Source organism: Aotus nancymaae, unplaced genomic scaffold, assembly GCF_030222135.1.
Source record: "Aotus nancymaae isolate 86718 unplaced genomic scaffold, 86718_ANA_hifiasm-v0.15.2.pri h1tg000106l, whole genome shotgun sequence".
NCBI lineage: Eukaryota > Metazoa > Chordata > Mammalia > Primates > Aotidae > Aotus > Aotus nancymaae.
In genome coordinates, this window is record NW_026988521.1 from 1,502,446 (window position 1) to 1,524,743 (window position 22,298).

Below are 22,298 nucleotides of genomic sequence, written 5' to 3' on the forward strand. Positions count from 1 at the left end.
GGGGCCGAGGCCCTGGGTCTGCTGGGACTCCCGTTCACAGAGGCACTGGGGTGACCTACGGCCGGCCCCCCAGCTGCCCCTCGGCCGGCCCCCTCGCTGCCCTTGCCCCGCTGGCCCTGCGGTCAGGTGTGACGTCCCCAGGAGGAGAATAGGTTGGGCATCGCCCCCCGAGGCTTGGCAGCTGGTTCCCATCAGATCAAAGGACTGAAAAACGGTGGCTTTGGGGAGTGTTTGGGAAAGGTTTCAACACCGGGAGTGAGAATGCCCCCGAGTTGGAGAGCTGCCACCTCCCATCCGAGGCGCAGGCCCAGTGCCGGCCGGGAGAGCTCGGCGTGGCAGCCAGTGCCCAGGTGCCAGGGTGAGGGGGCGAGTCACGGCTTCCTGTTGATCTGGACGCCTGATGTCTTGGGAGGTGCTGACCCTGGGCCATGTCCTAGAGCCCACTGCTTGGGGAGGGGGTGGGAAGCCTGAGACCCTGGAGACAGGGCGGCTGGATGCAAGGTCCCCCAAGGGGCAGGGGCAGGGACGGCAGGGAAGGGTCACCTGCCCCATCCTCCCTCCGAGGCCCTGTGTGGCTGGGCTGGGGCCGGCCCTGGGTCTCCTCCCTGCTTCCCAGTCCCTGAGCATCACTAGTGACTCCACCATGGCCAGCTTGTAGGTCCCCTGTGGCTTTGCCCCCTGAGCATGTGGAAAAGCTGTCGCTCCCAGTCCAGCTCCTACCTGCAGCCGCCCCCACCGAATCTGGCCCTTGGGCCCCCACCCTGCAGCCATGGGTGTGAGGAGAGGGCCCTCATTCTCCCCAGCACCCAGGGAGGCCCTGCCTCGCTGCAATACTCCCTGACCTCTGACCTCTGTCCCGCGCCCCGCCAACTCCTGTTTCTCCACCAGTCTTGCAGACCCCCCACCCCAGCTGCCGGGGTCCACCCTGCCAGAGGTAGAAATGGAACCAGCTGCCTGTCACAGGTGAGGGCCTTCCCAGGGCATGGGGAGGGCAGCTGCAAGGGACAGGTGTACAGCTCACCCAGGCGACCAGCAGCCCACCCACCTCACTGAGACCCCGCAGCCCCAGCCCGCCCCCGTCACTGAGACCCCACAGCCCTGGCCCGTCCCCGTCACTGAGACCCCGCAGCCCCGGCCCGCCCCCCTCACTGAGACCCCGCAGCCCCTGTCCAGTGATGCTTAGAGGGCCAGGCGCCCCAGGAACCCACGGGTCTGCACTTTCAGCCTTGACTGGTTGGGGCCTGGGCTGGGATTTGGGGGCATTGTCCCCCCATCTCCCTGGGTGCCCCTGCAGTAGCGGGACACTCAGGTGCACACACCCCACCCCCGGCCCTATGCTGCCCGCTGCCCGCAGCACACTGTGTGGCCTTGAGTGGACAGATGGTATCGTCCAGCTGCGGGAGGAGCCCGGTAGTTGCTGGGCTGGAGGTGGCTGGGATGCTGGGCTGGCCCCCATCCAGGGCGGGCTGAGCGGTGGCCAGTGGGGAGCACTGCCTGAGGCCGGCCGCCTCACGTTCCGGAGGGGAGCGCGCCGTCTGCCTCCTCCCGAGAGGGCCCCGGGTCCTTTTCGTCTACTTATGCCCTGTGTGGGAAGCGGGTCGGGGTGGGCCGGGGCCCTCAGGAGCAGGCGCATTTCAGCCTGGGGCAAGGCGGGGTACGGGGTGCCGGGGCCATCGGGGGCAGCTCCACAGGAGTGGTCCTGGCCCGGCCACCGCTCCCTCCAGGTGGGAGCTTAGCTGGGGCAAGACCCCCACCTCCCGGGGGGCGTATTGCTGGCCGGTAGCCTTGGGCAGCCACCCAGGAGAGGCTCACGCCTGACTCTGGTACCTCTGAGCCCCACGGTAGGCGGCCGAGCCACCTCCCCAATGGGCACCCGAAATGCCTCCTCCTCACCCCCGTTCCCACCCACGGGAGGTGGCTGAGTGTCACGGGGAGGGTGCAGAGCCCCGACTGCTCCCCGGGAGGAGCAGGGCCATCAGACCCACCCCGAGTTGCACCCCCCGCCATGGGGCCCTGGGCAGGCCATCAGAGCAGGCGGCTGTGCCCCCTGAGCCCCGAGGGGAAGACCGGGGTCCCGAGGGCTGGGCTGCACTTCCCATGTCCTGGGGGAGATGTCCACGCATTGCCAGCTCTGGGTCTGTACCCAAGGTGCCCTCATCTGAGCACCCACAGGAGAGGCTGCAGGGACGGCCGGGTGTCCAGCCGCCTGCCCCGCCCAGGTGCTGGAGCCGATAACCGGCGGATGTGGAGTGAGGTGCAAACAGATAAGGCCGCTGGGGCTGGGGCCCCTGCTGCCCCGAGCTGGCAGCCGTGAGGCACCACACTGCCGGGCCGGGGGTTATCGGGTGCCTTTTGACTTCAGTGAGTGCAGCTGGATGGGCAGTTAGCGACGGCTTGCTCTGGGGGTGGCTGGTGAGGGGCTTTGAGGAGTGTGGGGGCACTGGAGGCTGCTGGTGACGTGGAGGTGGAGGTCAAGCTGGAGCTGAGGCTCACAAGACCACCTCTCTCCTGGGATTCCCATCCCTATCACGGGGGTGATGTTTGAGGCGGTCCCTTTGGGGAGCCAGGTGGGGACCCAGAAGCACAAGCCAAATGGCCTCTGAGGGCAGGTGCGGCTCACAGCATGGGCGAGACGAAGGGCTGCCAGGACCCCCAGGTGAGGAGCAGGACCGGGTGGGGGCGGGGCTGGGTCACCAGGAGGTGTCGGAGACCAGTCTGGAGGGCGTCCTGGCCCAGAGTGAGCTCGGAGGGGCGGGTAAACTGAGGACGAAGAGCTGGGGGCGGAGAAGGGACCCTGACAGCCTGGGGTCGGTGGTGCGGTGTGCTGGCTCAGAGACTGCAGCTGTCCTGGCAGAGACGTCTCTGCCAGCAATGGCAGTGTGGCCACAGATCCTGTGGAGAATTTGAATTTGTTTTTTCCCCCAGAAAAGCTCCAGGTGTAACAGCCAGACCCGAGTCTCTCAAGAATCACGTCCAGGGCCGTTCCAGGCAGTGGAGGTGCAGAGGGGGCAGCCACGGAGGCACAGGCAGGTGGGGTGACGGGGAGGGTCCCGTCTGGGGGCTCCCGGGGGACACTGGCATGGCTGGTGTGGCCTGCGGAGAGCCGAAGCGCCCAGGCTCACAACGGCTGGTTCTTCGGGCTGCTCAGGGGACGTGCAGTGGAGGCCAGACGGGCACAGGTGGGTTTCCCACCCACGCACAACAGGTGCTGGCACGGGGGCCTTGGCCTGCTCCGCTGCCGACAGCTGTGAGTGCTGCATGGCCCGGGGGAGGCCCTGTGCACGTGGGCTGCAGCATCAGGAGTTGGGGGGCCCAGAACATGCAGGCCTGGCAGAAGCCCGGGTGCTACAGAAGGTGGCCTTGAGGAGCCAGAGGCTCAGGCCCTCCCAGCCGGTGTCAGGGCAGCCCATGTCCACCATCCACTGTGTCTGCTGCTCCCCAGGGGTCCCCCAGGCCCCAGCCCTCCCCCAGATGGGAGCACAAGCAGGGTGGCCGAGGAGCACCCCCAACTTACCCACGAAGCCTGGCTCATGACTGGCGGCCAAGGTGCACCCCAGCTGTGGTTGGCAGCGGCCTCGACTCCTGATGCCACAAACTCCCGGAGGCACGGCCAGGGCCTGAGGCAGCTGTGTGCACACACATGCTCCCAGGAGCTGTTTCTAATAACCCCAAACTGGAAACGACCCACGTGTCCATCAGTGGCGAAAGTTCCGTGGTCCATTCATTCGAGTGTCCAGTTTGGGCGATTACAAACAGTCATTAGACCACATGTGTCCACGTCTCAGAGGAGCATGTGCAGCCAATTCTAAGGTGTGGAGTGGCTGGAGCATACGGTTGGCGTCTGAATTTTTCAGAAACTGCCAGACTGTTTTCTGGCACGGCCGTGCCATTCTGCCTCCCACCCATGATGGGAGTTCCGCCGCCTCCTCACCCTCCTCTGTGCTCGGCGTGGTCCCCTTTTAGCCACTCTAACAGGTGTGCAGTGGGTCTTACTGTGGCTTTAATTTGAATTTTCCTAATGACTAATGAGGTTGAGCATCTTTCTGTGTGCTTATTCGCCATCCGTGTATCTTCTTTGGCAAAGTGTCTTTGAGTGTTTTGTCCATCCCCTTGGGTTGCTTCGGTTTTGGGAGTTCTTTATATATTCTGCCAAGCACATGCTTGGCAAAGACTCTTCTCTCAGTCTGTGGTTATCTTTTTGTTCTCTTAATTGTGTCAGAAGATGCTATTAAGAGTCAAAACTTCTGTTCAAAAGAGCCAAAGTTCGTTCTTTCATTCTTTATTTTTTGAGACAGAGTCTCCCTCTGTCACCCAGGCTGGAGTGCAATGGCACCATCTCGGCTCACTGCAATCTCCACCTCCCAGGTTCAAGCAATTCTCCTGCCTTAGCTTCCTGAGTAGCTGGGATTACAGGCGCGCACCACCACACCTAGCTAATTTTTGTATTTTTAGTAGAGATGGTATTTCACCATGATGGTCAGGCTGGTTTCAAACTCCTGACCTTAGGTGATCCATCCACTTCGGCCTCCCAAAGTGCTGGGATTACAGGCATGAGCCACCTTGACCAGCCAAAATTCTTAACTTTAACAAAGGCCAATTTATTAATTTTTATTTTATGCATCATGCTTTTAGTGTTGTAGCTAAGAAATCTTTGCTTAATCCAAGGCCATGAACATTTTTTCATTATGAAATGACCTTTATTGCCAGTCACGTTCCTTGCTCTGAAACCTACCTCGATATGAATATTGCCACTTGATCTTTCTTTCTGTGTTGGCATGGTTTGTTTTTTCCTATTCTTTTACTCTCAATAACTGATTTGTGCATTCTGCTTACAGTGAGTTTCTTTGGGCAGCTTATAGAGTGATCTTGCTTTTTATTCTAGTCTGACAATCCACATCTTTTTACTGGGGGTGTTTAGACTATTACATTTAGTGTAATATTGATGTGGCCACGTTAAAATCTACCGTCTTGCTACTGGTTTTCTGTTTCTTCCATTTGTTCTCTGTCTTTCTTTCCTGCTTTTCTGCCTGCTTTTGGATCGACTATTTTTCATGGTTCAATTTTATCCCTTTGTTTGCTTATTTGCCGTAATTTTGAATTATTTTAGTAGTTGCTTTAGAGTTGATAGTACGTCTTCAACTTATAATAGTATATCTTCCAAAGATACTATCACACTCCACATATAGAATAAGAAACTTCCAGGCTGGCACAGTGGCTCATACCTGTAATCCCAGCACTTTGAGAGGCTGAAGCAAAGTGATCACCTGAGATCAGGAGTTCAAAACCAGCCTGGCCAACAGGGTGAAACCCTGACTCTACAAAAGATATAAAAATTAGCTGGGTGTGGTGGTGCACACCTGTAATCCCAGCTACTGGGGAGGCTGAGGCAGGAGAATCTCTTGAACCTGGGAGGTGGAGGTTGCAGTGAGCTGAGATTGCGCCCCTGCACTCCAGCCTGGGCGACAGAGCGAGACTCCATCTCAAATAATAATAATAATAATACAAGCACCTGCTTACAATTCCCTCCTCCCAGTATATTGTGCAATCCTTGTCACACATTTTACTTCTACACACTACATTGTTATTATTTTTGTTGAATTATTTTTTTCTTTTCTTATTTAATTATTTTTTAAAGAGGTTTAAATAGTAAAATACTTCCGTATTTACCCATACAATTACTGTTCAAATGCATTATTCCATCGTGTAGATCCATCTTTCTTTCTTTCCTTCTTTCTTTCTTTCTTTCTTTCTTTCTTTCTTTCTTTCTTTCTTAGATGGAGTCTCACTTTGTCGCCCAGGCTGGAGTGCAGTGGTGTGATCTCGGCTCACTGCAGCCTCCAACTCTGGGGCTCAAGTGGTCCTTCCGCCTCAGCCTCCTGAGTAGCTGGGATCACAGGTGTGTGCCATCACGCCTGGCTGATATTTTTATTTTTTGTAGAGATAGGGTTTCATCATGTTGGCCAGGTTGGTCTCGAACTTCTGATCTCAGGTGATCCGCCCACCTCAGCCTCCTAAAGTGCTGGGATTACAGGTGTGAGCCGCCGCGCCTGGCCAAGTTTTCATCGGATTTGAACAAATTTTGGCCGTGATTTCTTCGCTCTTCCTTCGTGGACTCTGCTTCCAGACCTGTCAGGCTGCTCGAAGTTTCCCACCTGCCGCTCATTACCGAGCTGTTTATTTTTTGGGGTCCGTTGTCTTCCTGTGTTTCTCTGACGATGCCTTCGGGTTCACGCTCTCCTCCTCTGCAGCCCCATGTGTCTTAGTCACGTCCAGCGTGTTTCCATCACACACATAGTCATTTTCATCTTCAGATGTTTAATCTGGATCTTTTTTGTGTTTCATGTCTTTTACTAAATATGTTCAATTTTTAGTGTAGCATTTTGATGACATGAAATACTATCATAACACCTGTTTTAAAGTCTTTGCTAATTCCAACATCTGTGTTGATTTTATGGTTTTGATGAGCTGATTTTTCTCCCGATATGGCTGGAATTATCCCCTTCTTTACCTGCCTGGCACTCTCTGACTGGATGCTGGACTTTCTGAATTTTACCTTGTGGGCTGCTGGATATTTTTGTGCCCTGGAGCTTTGTTCTGGGGCAAAATTAAGGGATTGGAGACAGTCTGGGCCTCCTGGGCCTTGTGTGATTTGAGGGTGGGATCGGAGCAGTGCTGAGTAAAGGGCAAACTACTCCTCACCATAGAGGCAAGACCCCGCAGGGCGCTCTGCCCGCTGCCCGTGAACTCTGAGTGCGAGGTTTCTCGGCGTTGCTGGCGGGAACAGTGTTTTCCCCAGCTGCGTGGGCTTCACCTGCCCCCTCGGGGGATCCTCGAAGCCTTTCGTGATCTCCTCGCAGGCACGTGCTGAGTGGGTTCTCTGCCACTCAAGACGGACCTTCTGCAGGTCCCCAGGCTTTGCTCTGGGCAGCTCTCTTCCTGGCCGTTTCCTGGGTACTCCAGCTGCCCTGGCTTCCCTGCCTCTCAGCTGAGCTCTTCCTGAGTTCCCCTTCCAGCCCCTTGTCCTGGAAACCCTCACAGCGGTGTCCTGGGCAGTTTTAGGGCTCCCGGGAGGTGTCCTGGGCAGTTTTAGGGCTCCCCGGGAGGTGTCCTGGGCAGTTTTAGGGCTCCCCGGGAGGTGTCCTGGGCAGTTTTAGGGCTCCCCGGAGGTGACCTGGGCAGTTTTAGGGCTCCCTGGGAGGTGACCTGGGCAGTTTTAGGCCTCCCAGGAGGTGACCTGGGCAGTTTTAGGGCTCCCCGGAGGTGACCTGGGCAGTTTTAGGGCTCCTGGGAGGTGACCTGGACAGTTTCAGGGCTCCCCGGGAGGTGACCTGGGCAGTTTCAGGGCTCCCCGGGAGGTGACCTGGGCAGTTTTAGGCCTCCCGGGAGGTGACCTGGGCAGTTTTAGGGCTCCCCGGAGGTGACCTGGGCAGTTTTAGGGCTCCCCGGAGGTGACCTGGGCAGTTTTAGGGCTCCCGGGAGGTGACCTGGACAGTTTTAGGGCTCCCCGGGAGGTGTCCTGGGCAGTTTTAGGGCTCCCCGGGAGGTGACCTGGGCAGTTTTAGGGCTCCCCGGGAGGTGACCTGGGCAGTTTTAGGGCTCCCGGGAGGTGTCCTGGGCAGTTTTAGGGCTCCCCGGAGGTGTCCTGGGCAGTTTTAGGGCTCCCCGGGAGGTGTCCTGGGCAGTTTTAGGGCTCCCCGGAGGTGACCTGGGCAGTTTTAGGGCTCCCCGGAGGTGACCTGGGCAGTTTTAGGGCTCCCCGGGAGGTGACCTGGGCAGTTTTAGGGCTCCCCGGGAGGTGACCTGGGCAGTTTTAAGGCTCCCCGGGAGGTGACCTGGGCAGTTTTAGGGCTCCCCGGGAGGTGACCTGGGCAGTTTTAGGGCTCCCCGGGAGGTGTCCTGGGCAGTTTTAGGGCTCCCCGGGAGGTGACCTGGGCAGTTTTAGGGCTCCCCGGGAGGTGACCTGGGCAGTTTTAGGGCTCCCCGGGAGGTGACCTGGGCAGTTTTAGGACTCCCCGGGAGGTGACCTGGGCTGTTTTAGGGCTCCCGGGAGGTGTCCTGGGCAGTTTTAGGGCTCCCCGGGAGGTGTCCTGGGCAGTTTTAGTGCTCCTCGGGAGGTGACCTGGGCTGTTTTAGGGCTCCCCGGAGGTGTCCTGGGCAGTTTTAGGGCTCCCCGGTGGTGTCCTGGGCAGTTTTAGGGCTCCCGGGAGGTGACCTGGGCAGTTTTAGGGCTCCCCGGAGGTGACCTGGGCAGTTTTAGGGCTCCCCGGAGGTGTCCTGGGCAGTTTTAGGGCTCCCCGGAGGTGTCCTGGGCAGTTTTAGGGCTCCCCGGAAGGTGTCCTGGGCAGTTTTAGTGCTCCCGGGAGGTGACCTGGGCAGTTTTAGGGCTCCCCGGGAGGTGTCCTGAGCAGTTTTAGGGCTCCCCGGGAGGTGACCTGGGCAGTTTTAGGGCTCCCCGGGAGGTGTCCTGGTCAGTTTTAGTGCTCCTCGGGAGGTGACCTGGGCTGTTTTAGGGCTCCCCGGAGGTGTCCTGGGCAGTTTTAGGGCTCCCCGGAGGTGTCCTGGGCAGTTTTAGGGCTCCCTTGTGTGTTTCCTGCCTGCCTTGGACTGAACCTCTGTGTCTTCCCCGCCTCCACTCCTATGTTGAAATCCTGGTGCCCAAGGTAAGGGTATTAGGAGGTGGAGACTTTAGGAGGTGGCAGAACTGGCAGAGCCCTCATGAACCGGGTTAGTGCCCTGACCAAAGATGCCCCAGAGGCCCGGCTCAATGGCTCATGCCTGTAATCCCAGCATTTTGGGAGGCCGAGGTGGTCACTAGAGGTCAGGAGTTCAAGACCAGCCTGGCCAACATGGTGAAACCCTGTCTCTACTGAAAATACAAAAATTAGCTGGGTGTGGGGGTGGGCACCTGTAATCCCAGCTACTTGGGAAGCTGAGGCAGGAGAATTGCTTGAACCAAGGAGGTGGAGGTTGCAGTGAGCCGAGATTGTGCCACTGCACTCCAGCCTGGGCAATAGACTGAGACTGTCTCAAAAAAAAAAAAAAGAGAGAGAGAGAGAGGCCTCTGAGAGCTCTCTCACCCCTTCCACCAAAGAGGGAGGTGACCCAGTGAGAAGACGCCACAGAGAGGGCCCCACCAGACACTGAATTGCCAAAGCCCTGAAGCTGGAGTTTCCGTGCCCCAGAGCCGGAGCCCAGGAGCTGCGTCTGCTGCTTTTGCGCCACCTGGCCGCTGGTGTTCCGGGCAGCAGCGACGGAACAACCTGCTGTGTCTCCAGGACCCCCTCCGTGCCCGCTGTGCCTCTAGGACTCCCCTCCTTGCCCGCTGTGTCTCTAGGACTCCCCACCTTGCCCGCTGTATCTCTGGGACCCCCTCCTTGCCCCCTGTGTCTCCAGGATCCCCTCCTTGCCCGCTGTGTCTCTAGGACTCCCCTCCTTGCCCCCTGTGTCTCTGGGACCCCCTCCTTGTCCGCTGTGTCTCTAGGACTCCCCTCCTTGCCCGCTGTGTCTCTGGGACTCCCCTCCTTGCCCCCTGTGTCTCTGGGACCCCCTCCTTGCCCGCTGTGTCTCTAGGACTCCCCACCTTGCCCGCTGTGTCTCTGGGACTCCCCTCCTTGCCCCCTGTGTCTCTGGGACCCCCTCCTTGCCCGCTGTGTCTCTAGGACCCCCCTCCTTGCCCGCTGTGTCTCCGGGACTCCCCTCCTTGCCCGCTGTGTCTCCGGGACTCCCCTCCTTGCCCGCTGTGTCTCCGGGACCCCCTCCTTGCCCGCTGTGTCTCTAGGACCCCCCTCCTTGCCCGCTGTGTCTCTAGGACTCCCCTCCTTGCCCGCTGTGTCTCTAGGACCCCCCTCCTTGCCCGCTGTGTCTCCGGGACTCCCCTCCTTGCCCGCTGTGTCTCCGGGACCCCCTCCTTGCCCGCTGTGTCTCTGGGACCCCCCTCCTTGCCCGCTGTGTCTCTGGGACCCCCCTCCTTGCCCGCTGTGTCTCTGGGACTCCCCTCCTTGCCCGCTGTGTCTCTGGGACCCCCCTCCTTGCCCGCTGTGTCTCCGGGACTCCCCTCCTTGCCCGCTGTGTCTCCGGGACCCCCCTCCTTGCCCGCTGTGTCTCCGGGACTCTCCTCCTTGCCCGCTGTGTCTCCGGGACCCCCTCCTTGCCCGCTGTGTCTCCGGGACCCCCCTCCTTGCCCGCTGTGTCTCCGGGACCCCCCTCCTTGCCCGCTGTGTCTCCGGGACTCCCCTCCTTGCCCGCTGTGTCTCCGGGACTCCCCTCCTTGCCCGCTGTGTCTCTGGGACCCCCCTCCTTGCCTGCTGTGTCTCTGGGACTCCCCTCCTTGCCCGCTGTGTCTCTAGGACTCCCCTCCTTGCCCGCTGTGTCTCTAGGACTCCCCTCCTTGCCCCCTGTGTCTCTAGGACTCCCCTCCTTGCCCACTGTGCCTCTAGGACTCCCCTCCTTGCCCGCTGTGTCTCTAGGACTCCCCACCTTGCCCGCTGTATCTCTGGGACCCCCTCCTTGCCCCCTGTGTCTCCAGGATCCCCTCCTTGCCCGCTGTGTCTCTAGGACTCCCCTCCTTGCCCCCTGTGTCTCTGGGACCCCCTCCTTGTCCGCTGTGTCTCTAGGACCCCCCTCCTTGCCCGCTGTGTCTCTAGGACTCCCCTCCTTGCCCGCTGTGTCTCTAGGACCCCCCTCCTTGCCCGCTGTGTCTCTGGGACTCCCCTCCTTGCCCCCTGTGTCTCTGGGACCCCCTCCTTGCCCGCTGTGTCTCTAGGACTCCCCACCTTGCCCGCTGTGTCTCTGGGACTCCCCTCCTTGCCCCCTGTGTCTCTGGGACCCCCTCCTTGCCCGCTGTGTCTCTGGGACCCCCCTCCTTGCCCGCTGTGTCTCCGGGACTCCCCTCCTTGCCCGCTGTGTCTCCGGGACCCCCTCCTTGCCCGCTGTGTCTCTAGGACCCCCCTCCTTGCCCGCTGTGTCTCTAGGACTCCCCTCCTTGCCCGCTGTGTCTCTAGGACCCCCCTCCTTGCCCGCTGTGTCTCCGGGACTCCCCTCCTTGCCCGCTGTGTCTCCGGGACCCCCTCCTTGCCCGCTGTGTCTCTGGGACCCCCCTCCTTGCCCGCTGTGTCTCTGGGACCCCCCTCCTTGCCCGCTGTGTCTCTGGGACTCCCCTCCTTGCCCGCTGTGTCTCTGGGACCCCCCTCCTTGCCCGCTGTGTCTCCGGGACTCCCCTCCTTGCCCGCTGTGTCTCCGGGACCCCCCTCCTTGCCCGCTGTGTCTCCGGGACTCTCCTCCTTGCCCGCTGTGTCTCCGGGACCCCCTCCTTGCCCGCTGTGTCTCCGGGACCCCCCTCCTTGCCCGCTGTGTCTCCGGGACCCCCCTCCTTGCCCGCTGTGTCTCCGGGACTCCCCTCCTTGCCCGCTGTGTCTCCGGGACTCCCCTCCTTGCCCGCTGTGTCTCTGGGACCCCCCTCCTTGCCTGCTGTGTCTCTGGGACTCCCCTCCTTGCCCGCTGTGTCTCTAGGACTCCCCTCCTTGCCCGCTGTGTCTCTAGGACTCCCCTCCTTGCCCCCTGTGTCTCCGGGACCCCCTCCTTGCCCCCTGTGTCTCTAGGACTCCCCTCCTTGCCCACTGTGTCTCTAGGACTCCCCTCCTTGCCCGCTGTGTCTCTAGGACTCCCCTCCTTGCCCGACGTCCAGCTGTTGTTTCCTTCGTTTCCTGGAGCGTTTTCGTTGCTAAATCCGGCCTTCGCTACTCTCTCTGCTAAAATGCTAGTGCTTGATGAGCTGGAATCTTGATAGTTTGAAAAAGTAAGAGGGGCACATAGTCACTAAATAAAACCTGGAAAAATGTAGAATGGTAGCAGGCAGAGAGCACACCCCAGCCCTGGGGGCCCCGCGGCCCGGCCCACCCCGCAGCCCCGCGCCTCCTCCCGGCCCTGTCTCCCTGGCCGAGGAGCTGCACAGCACGGTCCCACCTCCCACATGGCTTCCTAGGGCTGCCATGACCCACAGCACAGACCTGGCAACCGCTCAACACCCTGGGTCACTCTGGAGGTCGACTTAAGGTGGACCTCTTAAGGGAGCCCCAGCTCCCACCTTGCCAAAGAGCCTCTGAGCCAGACCTGCCTCCCTCAGGCCTCCGGTTCGTGCCCACATACAGCCGCTGCCGTAGGGTCACCCTGGGGTAAGGGTCTTTCCCCGCCACCCCCTCACCTTCTACTGCTGGGTCTTGGCCTCCCTGGGGTGAATGTGGCGCCCCCCGAAGCCTGGGCCTTGCTGGCCCTCATCGGCCCCCAGCCCTCTGCTCTCTGGCATTACCCACAGCCTGCAGAACGCAGGTGAGTTTCCTGGTGATGATACAATAATCACAGTGATGATGATGATGGCAGTAACAGTCGTGACTGCTGACGCTGCCACGAGCCGGGCTCTGGCACTTTGCGCGTCTGGGCGGCTGTGCAAGACGCTGCTGGGGTCCCGGGCTGGGAACCAGGGACAGGCACCCGTCACAGCTCCCAAGGGGCCCCCACACCACCCCAGCGCCGGCTGGTCCTGAGCCAGCTGCTCCTTGAGAGATTGTGCTGACTCTTCCGCTTGGCAGCGTTTGAATCTGCTGGTGCAAGAGCTCTGTCACTTCCTCAAAGCTGGGCCCGTGGCCGTGGGCAGCTGTCTGTCCCCGCGTGGACAGAGCTGCGTCATGCCCTGTGGCCTCAGGCCTAGCTCTGGGGTTCTGGCTGGGCGGGGCCTGGAATCTTCTGGGAGCCACCACGACCAGCTGCAGCCACGGGCTCCCCAGCACTGATGTCCCCTTCTGCAGGAGAATGGGGATGTCTGGGGCTCTCTCTGGACAGCAAGAGATGCATGTTCACAGGCTGGTCCCACGCAGGGAACATGCAGGTCCTGTCTCTTCCCACCCCAGAGCCGTGAGTGGGGATTCTGCAGACTCCCCCGGCCCCCAAGGGACTCACGTGTCCTGGTGCTCACGTGTCCCCAGTCCCCAGGGTCAGCCACGGTGTGGACTCCTCCACCTTCCTCCAGGCCTGAGGTGGGACCCAGGCAGGCTGTCAAAGAAGCCGGCCCGGACCCTCCCCAGGCCCCCGTGGGAAGGAGGCCACCAGGTTCCCTGCCTTCCTGATGCCTGTCAGGGCGAATCTCAGGGGACCCCGGCTCTGAGACAGAGAGCAGCAGCCGGACAGGCCTCTAGGGTGGCCCCGGCCACCTTCCCTCTCTCTGGGTCAGAGCTGCCCAGGCAGGGAGGGTGGAGGCCATGACAGAGCTGGGCCGGCTGAGGACAGGGTGTCCCCCCATGCCATCCTTACAGCAAAGGGGTCCTAGTGTGTGCAGCGGGCGGGTCCTAGTGTGTGCTTCTGCTGTCACTGGATTTACCGCAGGTGAGACGGCTCCTGTGTCCACGTCGATGAGAAGACTGAGGCCTGCCCAAGGTCACCAGGGAGGCAGTGGAGAGGCTGGATGCCCTTGGGCCGACTGGAGCCTCCCCGCCCCGACATGCCTTGGCCTCCAGTGTCCCGGGCCTCACGTGGCGCCTGAGCCCACAGGTGCCACCCAAGGCCCCATGTACAGGGACAAAGGCGGGGACAGGAAACCCCTGTGGTTCAAGTGGTGGAGGCCGAAGATCAGTCTCCGGGAGGGCCAGGCAGGAGGTGGGCCCAGCAGGACCAAGAAATGAGGGGCCGGTGGTCCCACGCCCCCTGCAGGGTGCGTGAGAGAGAGGGGTGAGTGGTCGCTGAGCCATGCCCACAGCCGTATGTACAGGGCCCAAGCCCGCCCACCCCGCTGTCGCGCCCCTGCACGGCTCACGCTCCGGCTCACGCGGCTTCTCCAATTACTCAGGCGCCGCTGGGCCCTGCGGGGCTCAGATCATCTCTGTGCCACTTATTGGGGTCACCCTCACGCCTGCCCCCTGACCCACCCGCCCGGCTTCTTTCCCACTCAGTGCTGTCTGTCCCAGAGCCTCCCATCCATGGGGCCAGAGTGCTTCAGCCTGGCCGCCTGTGCTCCCCACGATGGCTGAGAGCCCCTGGGGACCTGGACTCACCCACACGCAGGCACACATGGGAACACGCCTGGGCCACAGGCTCTAAGCACACGCCTCGCCCAGCCCTCCTCTGGGCTGCCGTGTGGGCGCCGGGTGCCACCTGCTGGCATACTGTGGCATCACGGCCCTCTGGAACTTTCCACAGCACCACACCGGCCATAGGTCTTGCTGCAGCCGGCTTGGGCTGGGCAAGGAAGCGATGGCTGCCAGGGAGCCTAGGAAGGCAGACGTTGCTCCAAGCACCTGGGGTAGGGGGTGTCAGGTCGGGGCTGAGGAGCCCTGGCTCCCCGAGGTGGACAGCACCGGGCAGACGTGGGGGAGACATGGGGGCCACAGCCCTGGACCCACTGCCTGGCACTCCCTCTGCATTTTGGGAGCCTGTAAGACCCAAGGATCCCGAGGGTCCCCAAGGCCCTGAGGCTGCACCGAGCCCCCCTTTCCTCTCATTTTCAGAAGCGGGGGTGCCCTGGCCCTCGGGGAGAGGTGGCCCCAGCGGAAAGCCGGGCCTGATGTCTGTCCCTCTGCAGCCACAAGGCCTGGCCAGGACGCTGGGAGCACCACGGCCTGGAGGCTCAGCTCACCAGGGACTCAAGGGCAGGGGCTCCCTCAGCACCTGGGAAGTTGGGCCCCCGCCCTGAGCTCCCACCCAGACACTGTCTCAGCCCAGGCCTGTCTGCATCTCCCCGTCACTGCCCTTGGGTCTTCCACTCCCAGACCCGACCCTAGTCCTGGGGCAGGGATGCAGCTGCTGTGTCCACAGGCTCCACATCTGTGGCGCTTGGCCCACCTTCTGTGTGGCCCCAGGAGAGGGGTTTGGGGGCTGCCACCAGCTTCTGCTGGAGCCCAGGGCCTGCCAGGGGGCATCAGGATTCTGCACAGAGAGTCAGGGGTCCCAGCCAGATAGGAAGGTCCCCAGGTGCCTAATTCAGGGCCTCGGGCTGAGGACTCTGTATATTTACGCTGCCCCAGGCGAGTCTGGGGGTGTCCGAGGGGTGGAGAGGTGTCTGGGCCGATTGTCCCTGCCCTGCCCTGCTCTGCCCCACCCTGGACGGCCCTCTTGGCTTCTCGAGGCGCTCCTGGCCACAACAGCACAGGCCCAGGCCCAAAATGTGCCCTTACATGGCCCGAGCGCCCGTGCGGGGGCTGCCAGCACCCAAGGCCACGCCCTCCCCTCCCCGTCCTCGGGCACCTGCCCCCATGCCATGGCCATGGCTCTATCAGCTTCTCGTGACCCCCAAGGCTCCCCAACCCCTGCCCCCATGGAGAGTTCCCTCCCCATAACGGGGCCAGACACTCCCCTGTGCTCACTCCTTGGGAGACTGGCATTGAGCCCCTGGCTGTGGGACAGAGTAGGCCACTCTGGGGGTGAGTCCAGGCCTCTCCCACCTGGGGGACCCGTCCCGGCTCCGGCCCCGGGCCCTGGCTTTCCTGCTTCCTTCTGCCCACTCATCAGCAAGATGGGGCTGTGGGTGACGGGAGGGCTGGCCATGGAGGACCTCGTGCGGGTGGCGGTCTCGATGAGCATGTTGGGGGCCACGGCAGTCGCTGCTGCTGCTGCTGGGATGGGCTGGGGCTGAGGCCGCCCTGGGCTGTGGTCCCTGCAAGCCACTGTCCCCATGGGCTGTGTGGTCACAGACTGACCTGCTGCAGGGGTTTCGCCCTTCCTCCCTGTCCCTGCCGCCCCTGGCACCTGTGCCCCAGGCTTGACGCCCTGTCCATGTCGGAGGTGGCACCTGCCTGGACATGGGTGCCTGGATGCTGGCGCCTCCCCTGCTGCGGACCCCCTTGCTGTGGTCAGGGCCTTCTCCCTGCCCTGGCCCTGCCTGTGACCGCAGGCCTGGTGGGGCTCTTGATGGCCACAGAGGGTGCAGGCTGGGGCCAGGAGGGCACTGTCTCCTGGAGCACGGAAATGCTGGAGTAAGCCATGGAATCGTCCATCAGCAGCGACAAGCTTTGCTGAGCGCCAGCTGTATGCAGAGCAAGGGCGGGTCAGCTGGGAAGGGCCAGGGAGGACCCGGGGTCCCCAGCGTCCACAGGAGCCTGCACCCCTGGGGGGGGCCGCCTGGCCAGCTCCTCCCTCCTCCACATCCTCCCCTCTCCTCTTTCCTGCAGCTCACATAGCTGTTTGGGGGCCTCCCCTGGTGCCTGGTTGAGCTGCAGGGAGATATGGGTGTGGACACTGCAGCCCCTCCTGAAGCTGGGCCTGGTGGAAATGACTTCCCCAGACCTTATCTGGGCCAGAAGGGGGGGCTCGCCGGCGGGGGGGTGGGGGTCTAGCCGCCCTCCCATCCTCTGCATGCCAGGCACCACCTGGGCAGGCCCAGGGCAGGCTACCTGGACAGTGTGGACTGCCCAGCTGTAGAGGAGAGGTCCTACAGCCCCGCTGGGCCCAGGCCTGTGTGGCTGAGTGGCCTGAGGACAGTTGGCCCCCTTGGTGACTGCCTGGGCCCAGAAGGGAGCGCTCAGCTGGGTGTGGCCAGCCCTGGAAGAAGGATCCAGGGACTGCGTCCACTTAGGGACAGGAGGCAGCCCGCAGAGCCCTCCCCACTGACCAGGGGAGGCCCTGTGGGCACAGGAGGGGCCCCAGGTGCAGGTGCATGGCTGCCAGGCCCCGGTCACCCAGGTGATGTGTCTTGCCCCCTTTGATGGCTGACAAATCGCACTTGAATGCATCAGACCCAGTGTGGTGCCAGGGTCCTGACCCTAACATCTCACCCCAAATTATCCTCACCCCAGCCTGCCCCACGCTAAATTCACCCCGAGCCCTTGGCCCTGACACTTTAACCCTAGACCCGCCCTATACCCCAAGCCCTAATCCCTAACCGCCAGCCTCACCCTAACCTTCCTACCCGAACGCCTCCTGGCAAGCATCCTCCTGGCCCTACCCACATCCGCCCTCCCCTGGGGCTCGGGGAGGCAGAGGGGGCCCTGGGAGGCTGCTCCCTGCAGAACGGATGGACAGAAGCGTGGGCGCCGGGCCCAGCCCCCTCCAGCCCCATTCATCCTCCCCAGGCACATCCTCAAGGGCCAGAGGGCAGCCTGGGAGCCCTGGACTCAGGGAGGGCTGAGTCCAGGAGCTGGGGGATGTCACCTAAAACTCTTGATGGCGCCACCGCAGTCCTTCGATCTGGATAGCGGGACAGCTGCCCATTTTCTCCACCTGTTTTCCAGCTCCCGGACTCCCAGGTTCCCTCTGTCGCTGCCGTTCCCGGAAGATGCCAGCAGGAGGTAGGGCGGTGGAGCTGGACTTGCGCCCACAACAGGATCTGGCCATAAACGCGGTCAGGGCGAGGCTGCGGTGTGGGTGGCCGAGCCTCCTGTGGACTTTCCCCCGCTCTGGCCCGCAGCTGTCAGCTCTTCCGAGGAACTGCGGCCTTTGTTTGTTCCTTGAAGGAGCTGCTGCGTCGCCTGTGCGCTCCTCGGCAGGCCTGGGGACAGCAGTGTCCCCCCACCCCCTCCCCGCACCAGCTCCACCCAGCAGCAGGCTGCAGGCCTGGAGAGGTCGCCAGGGACCAGGCAGGGAAACTGAGGCCCCAGAAAGTCAGAGAACAGGTGCAGGGGCCTGTCGGACAGCGACTCCCCGCTGGGACTGGGCCAGGCGAGTCTCCTCCAGGGCCAGCCTCATCTCGGGCTGAGGACGTTGACAGGAAAGGCCAGAGTGGCCTCTTGCATCCATTTCAGCTCCGAAGGGGCTGAGGGTGTCGGTGCTGATCAAGTTCCCTCCAGCTCCCACCTGGCTGCTCCAGGGTGAAGTCCCCACCCAGGCACTGACCTTCACCTGTTGACACTAACCATCCTCTCCTGTGATGGATTGTCTCAGTCACTCTCCCACATGGCCCATGTGCTCCCATGTGCTCGGATCCCGCATGTGCTCGTATCCCATGTGCTCAGATCCCATGTGTGCTCGGATCCCATATGCTAGGATCCGGCGTGTGCTCGGATCCTGCGTGTGCTTGGATCCCGCATGTGCTCGGATCCCATGTGCTCGGATCCCGTGTGCTCGGATCCCGTGTGCTCAGATCCTGCGTGTGCTCAGATCCCACATGTGCTTGGATCCCGTGTGTGCTCAGATCCCGTGTGTGCTCAGATCCCATGTGCTCAGATCCCACGTGTGCTCAGATCCCGTGTGTGCTCGGATCCCTTGTGCTCAGATCCCACGTGTGCTTGGATCCTGCGTGTGCTCAGATCCCGTGTGGCCCGACCAGGCAGCTCCTTTCCTATCTGACGCTGCTCCTGGGGAAAGAAGGGCCAGGGTCAATCCGGGGTGCCCCAGGTGGATCAGCAAACGCCCCGAAACCAGGCACCACTTGCATCCCCTTTAGATGCCCCCACCCCAGGCTCCTGGGCCTCACTAGTCACCTCTCACCTTCCTGTGGGGACCCCCAGGCCCTGGCTCCTGTCTGGTTAGAGGCCGAAGGGGTCTGAGCCACACCTGCTTGAGGGGCCCTGCAGAGGGGTCTTGGTGTCCTCTGACTCTGTCCCTAGAAGGGAGCCCAGAATGCAGCTGAGGCTTCCCCTGGGGCCCAGGGTGTCCGTGTCCGAGCCACGGCCAGAGTGTGGCCCGCAGATCCGCTGGGACGCAGGGTGGGCTCTTGTTATCCTGTCCCCGCTCCAGGCTGAGGCTGGAGGCTGAGGCAGGAGGACTGCATGAGCCTGGGAGGCTGAGGCTGCTGTGAGCCATGATGGCACCACCACACTCCAACCTGGGCCACAGAGTGAGACCCTGTCTCTATAAAATAAAAATAAACATCAAGAGGAGTATGTGACTTCTGCAGTCTCCTGGTCAAAAATGCACAACCCCAATCTCAATCCTAGGAAAACATGCAACAAACCCTTATGAGGGGACATTCTATGCACACCTGCCTGGCGCACCTCCGAAGCATCAAGGCCGTGAAAGACGTGGAGAGAGGAAGAAGGCAGGAAAAAGCAGCGCAGCCCACGGTGTGTTCACACGGTAACAGGGTCAGCGCCTGTGGTCCCTCGGCGGCCAGGCCAGGCCAGGCAGGACCCATGGTGCCCAGAGGAAGCCAGGATGTGTGGGATGGGGGCTCTGCCCGGCCCCACCGCACAAGTGCCCTGCTGACCCCAGGGACGACACCCCACCCCAGCCCCTCCTGGTGCCATTCCCCGGGGACAGGTCCTTATCTGCCTTGGGCACCTCCACAGACAGGACACGGACAGGCATCACCCGTCGAAGAGGCCCTCCTGGTCTTCTGAACGTGGACTTGCCATTCCTGCCCGTGGCTTCGCCCACAGACTCAACAGCCCCCCACTCTCCATCACGCCCCCACCAACGCGCTTCCCGCCGCAGGACTGATCCCATGTTTCAGGCCGGGCTCCCGGGGCAGCGGGTCCGACAGAGCGTGGGACAGCCCCCGATGACCAGCTATGGTGCCAGCCGGGAGACCTCCGGAAAGGATGGGTGCCACCCTGCAGAACGGACCAGGTGCAATTCGGGTCTGGTGCCGCTTCTCCGTGGCAATGGTATCCAGGAATCATGGGTGGGAGTCACGCCGCCATCCCTGAGGCACCGGCCGCCTGCTCACACAGCGGCTGTTCCTGCCAGCTTTGAGGTCCTCCTGCTTCCTCGGGGAGGAGCCTCCCACCAGAGTCGTGGTGCTGGCGGCGCAGAGTTCAGCGTCAGGACTGTTCCAGGGGCCTCTCTTCCCACAGAATCGACAGAGAATGTGAGCTTGCTGTCGGCGGCCGGGGCTGGGGATCCTGGCAGCCAAGGGGACGCCGATCGCCGTGGAGAGAGGGCTGGACCCAGAGTCCAGCCAGGACCAGAGCTGAGAGCAGGCGACCAGCAGAGCCCACGCGGTAACAATGCTTAGTTTTACAAATGTGTTTTTTCTTTTACTGTATTTGTTTATCACGTCCAGCGTGGCGTCGGGGAATGTGTCTACACTGCCGAATGACTTAGTCAAAGCACAGATCACTTCCCATACTCACCATTTTTTTGCGCTGAGAACACTTACAATCTACTCTCAAGGATTTTCTTGTTTTCCTCTTAATGATTTTCAAGGACAGAATGTGGCGTTATCAGCTGCAGTCACCATGCTGTTCAGTACGTCACTTGAACTTATTCCTCTTGCCTAATGGGTTTTTTTTTTTTTTTTTTTGAGTTGGAGTCTGACTCTCGTCTCCCAGGCTGGAGTGCAGTGGTGAGATCTTGGCTCACCACAAGTCCACCTTCCGAGTTCAAGCAATTCTCGTGCCTCAGCCTCCCGAGTAGCTGGGATGACAGGTGCCCGCCACCACACCCAGCTAATTTTGTATTTTTAGTAGAGACGAGGTTTCACTATGTTGGTCAGGCTGGTCTCAAACTCCCGACCTCAGGTGATCCACCCACCTTGGCCTCCCGCAGTGCTGGGATGACAGGCGTGAGCCCCCACGCCCGGTCTCTAACAGAAACTTTGTACCCTTGACCAACCCTTCCCCAGTTCCCACCCCCCATAGCCTCGGGTCCCCTCTCTGCTTCTGTGAGTTCAACTTTTCTAGGCTGAACGTATGAGTGAGATCACACGGCATCTGTCTTTCTGGGCCTGGCTTCCTTCATTCATTGTAAAACCCTGCAGTTCATCCACGTCGGCACCAATGACACGGTTCCCTCTTCTGTGGAGGAGCCATTCTCTGATGAGGATGCACCATTCCCTGGCTGCGGGATGCTGAGGCTGGTTCCGTGTCAGGCTGTGTGGACAGCGCTGTCGTAAACACGGCGATCCGGTGTCCCTTCCATGTGCTGATGCAGCCTCCAGGAGCCATGCCTGGTGTGGGACAGCTGGATCACGTGGTGGTTCTGTTTTTAGTTTTGGGGCAACCTCCGTGCTGTTTTCCCACAATGGCCATCGTGACAGACTTCTTATCATGAAATAACGTTAGACTTGTAGAATCATTGTAAAAATCGTATGGAGAATGCTGATCTGTACAGGACGCGTGTGAACAGCCACACGAGGGCTCAGCTGTCTCCTGCTTCTAATCAGTGAAATTGACCTATCCGGGAAGAGGCCGAGATAAACATGAGAGGAGAAGACCCTACGGACTGTTAATTCATCAAAGCAAATTGCAGATACAAACTCAGTCAGGCCTACAGGCCCAAGCCTACCATCCCTGCATTAAAAGTTCTGGCTGCGGTGACCTCGGAGCGTAATCCAACCTCTGAACAACATAAACTAAAACCGCACTAGTCTCAGCGAGTTAACACGCACGGGCCCAATGCTTTCATCAGTGGAATAAGCCACCGTGGGCGTTCACAGCACAGCCCATTCTAGAGTCCGTATCGGCAACGGGGTTTATTCACAACCTTGACGTTGGATCAGGATATCCTCATGGTGCAGCCGCTACTCGGGATTCGCTTGTTCAACGATTAAAGTCCTACGTGATCTGAGTTCAGACTGGAGTAATCTAGGTCAGTTTCTCTCTACTGAACGTTTCTCCCAGTACGAAAGGACAAGAGAAACGGGCCCACTTCATAAAGCGCCCTCACTCCACAGACCACGCTCATTTCGTCTAACAAACCATCACACACCCGACCCAAGAGCGGGGCTTGTTACGATGGCTGAGTCTGGCAATTGCATAAAACTTCAAACTTTATCATCAGAGGTTCAGCTCCTCTTCTTAACAACATGCGTTTAATTGACCTGCTCATCCTCCCCACTGTTAATGCGATAGCATTCCTGACACTCATCGAGCGAAAAACCTTAGTCTATAAACAACCACGCAGAGGACCCAACATTGTAGGTCCCTACGGGCAGCTTCAATCATCCGCTGATGCAATAAAAGTTTTCACCAAAGAACCCCCGCGGCCGTCAACCTCCACGATTACTCTATGACTGCTCCAGCTCCGGCCCTGTCCATCACTCTCCTCTTAGGAACTCCCCTCCCTATACCAGACCCTCTAATCAATTTTAATATAGGCCTCCTATTTATCCTCGCCACATCAAGCCCAGCCGGCTATTCTATGGTCAGGATGAGTATCCAATTCAAATGACGCACGTGTCGCCGCAGGACGGGCTGTGGCCCTGACAGTTTCATATGAGGTCATTGTGAGGCGGTTGCTTCGCGGGAGCTCGGACACGCCCACCCCCCTCCATGCCTAGAAATCACGTCACCGCTCCACGCCCACTTCTGCACTCAGCACGCAAATCTGTAGCTGTGCACTCAGCACCCAGCCCACCGTTAAACTCCCCCACGCCCACTTCTGCACTCAGCACGCAAATCTGTAGCTCTGCACTCAGCACCCAGTGCGCCCACTTCTGC

The 22,298-nt window shown here is 60.7% G+C and overlaps 1 long non-coding RNA gene across 1 annotated transcript; it reads left to right on the top strand.

The window, feature by feature from the left end:
• Positions 1-2,794: 2,794 nt before the first annotated feature.
• LINC02688 (long intergenic non-protein coding RNA 2688) lies at positions 2,795-22,019 on the top strand. Its single transcript, XR_010340229.1, has 5 exons — positions 2,795-3,026; positions 17,211-17,267; positions 18,855-18,980; positions 19,206-19,859; positions 20,618-22,019. It is a non-coding gene; the product is annotated as a long intergenic non-protein coding RNA 2688 (long non-coding RNA).
• The last annotated feature ends 279 nt before the right edge of the window (positions 22,020-22,298 follow it).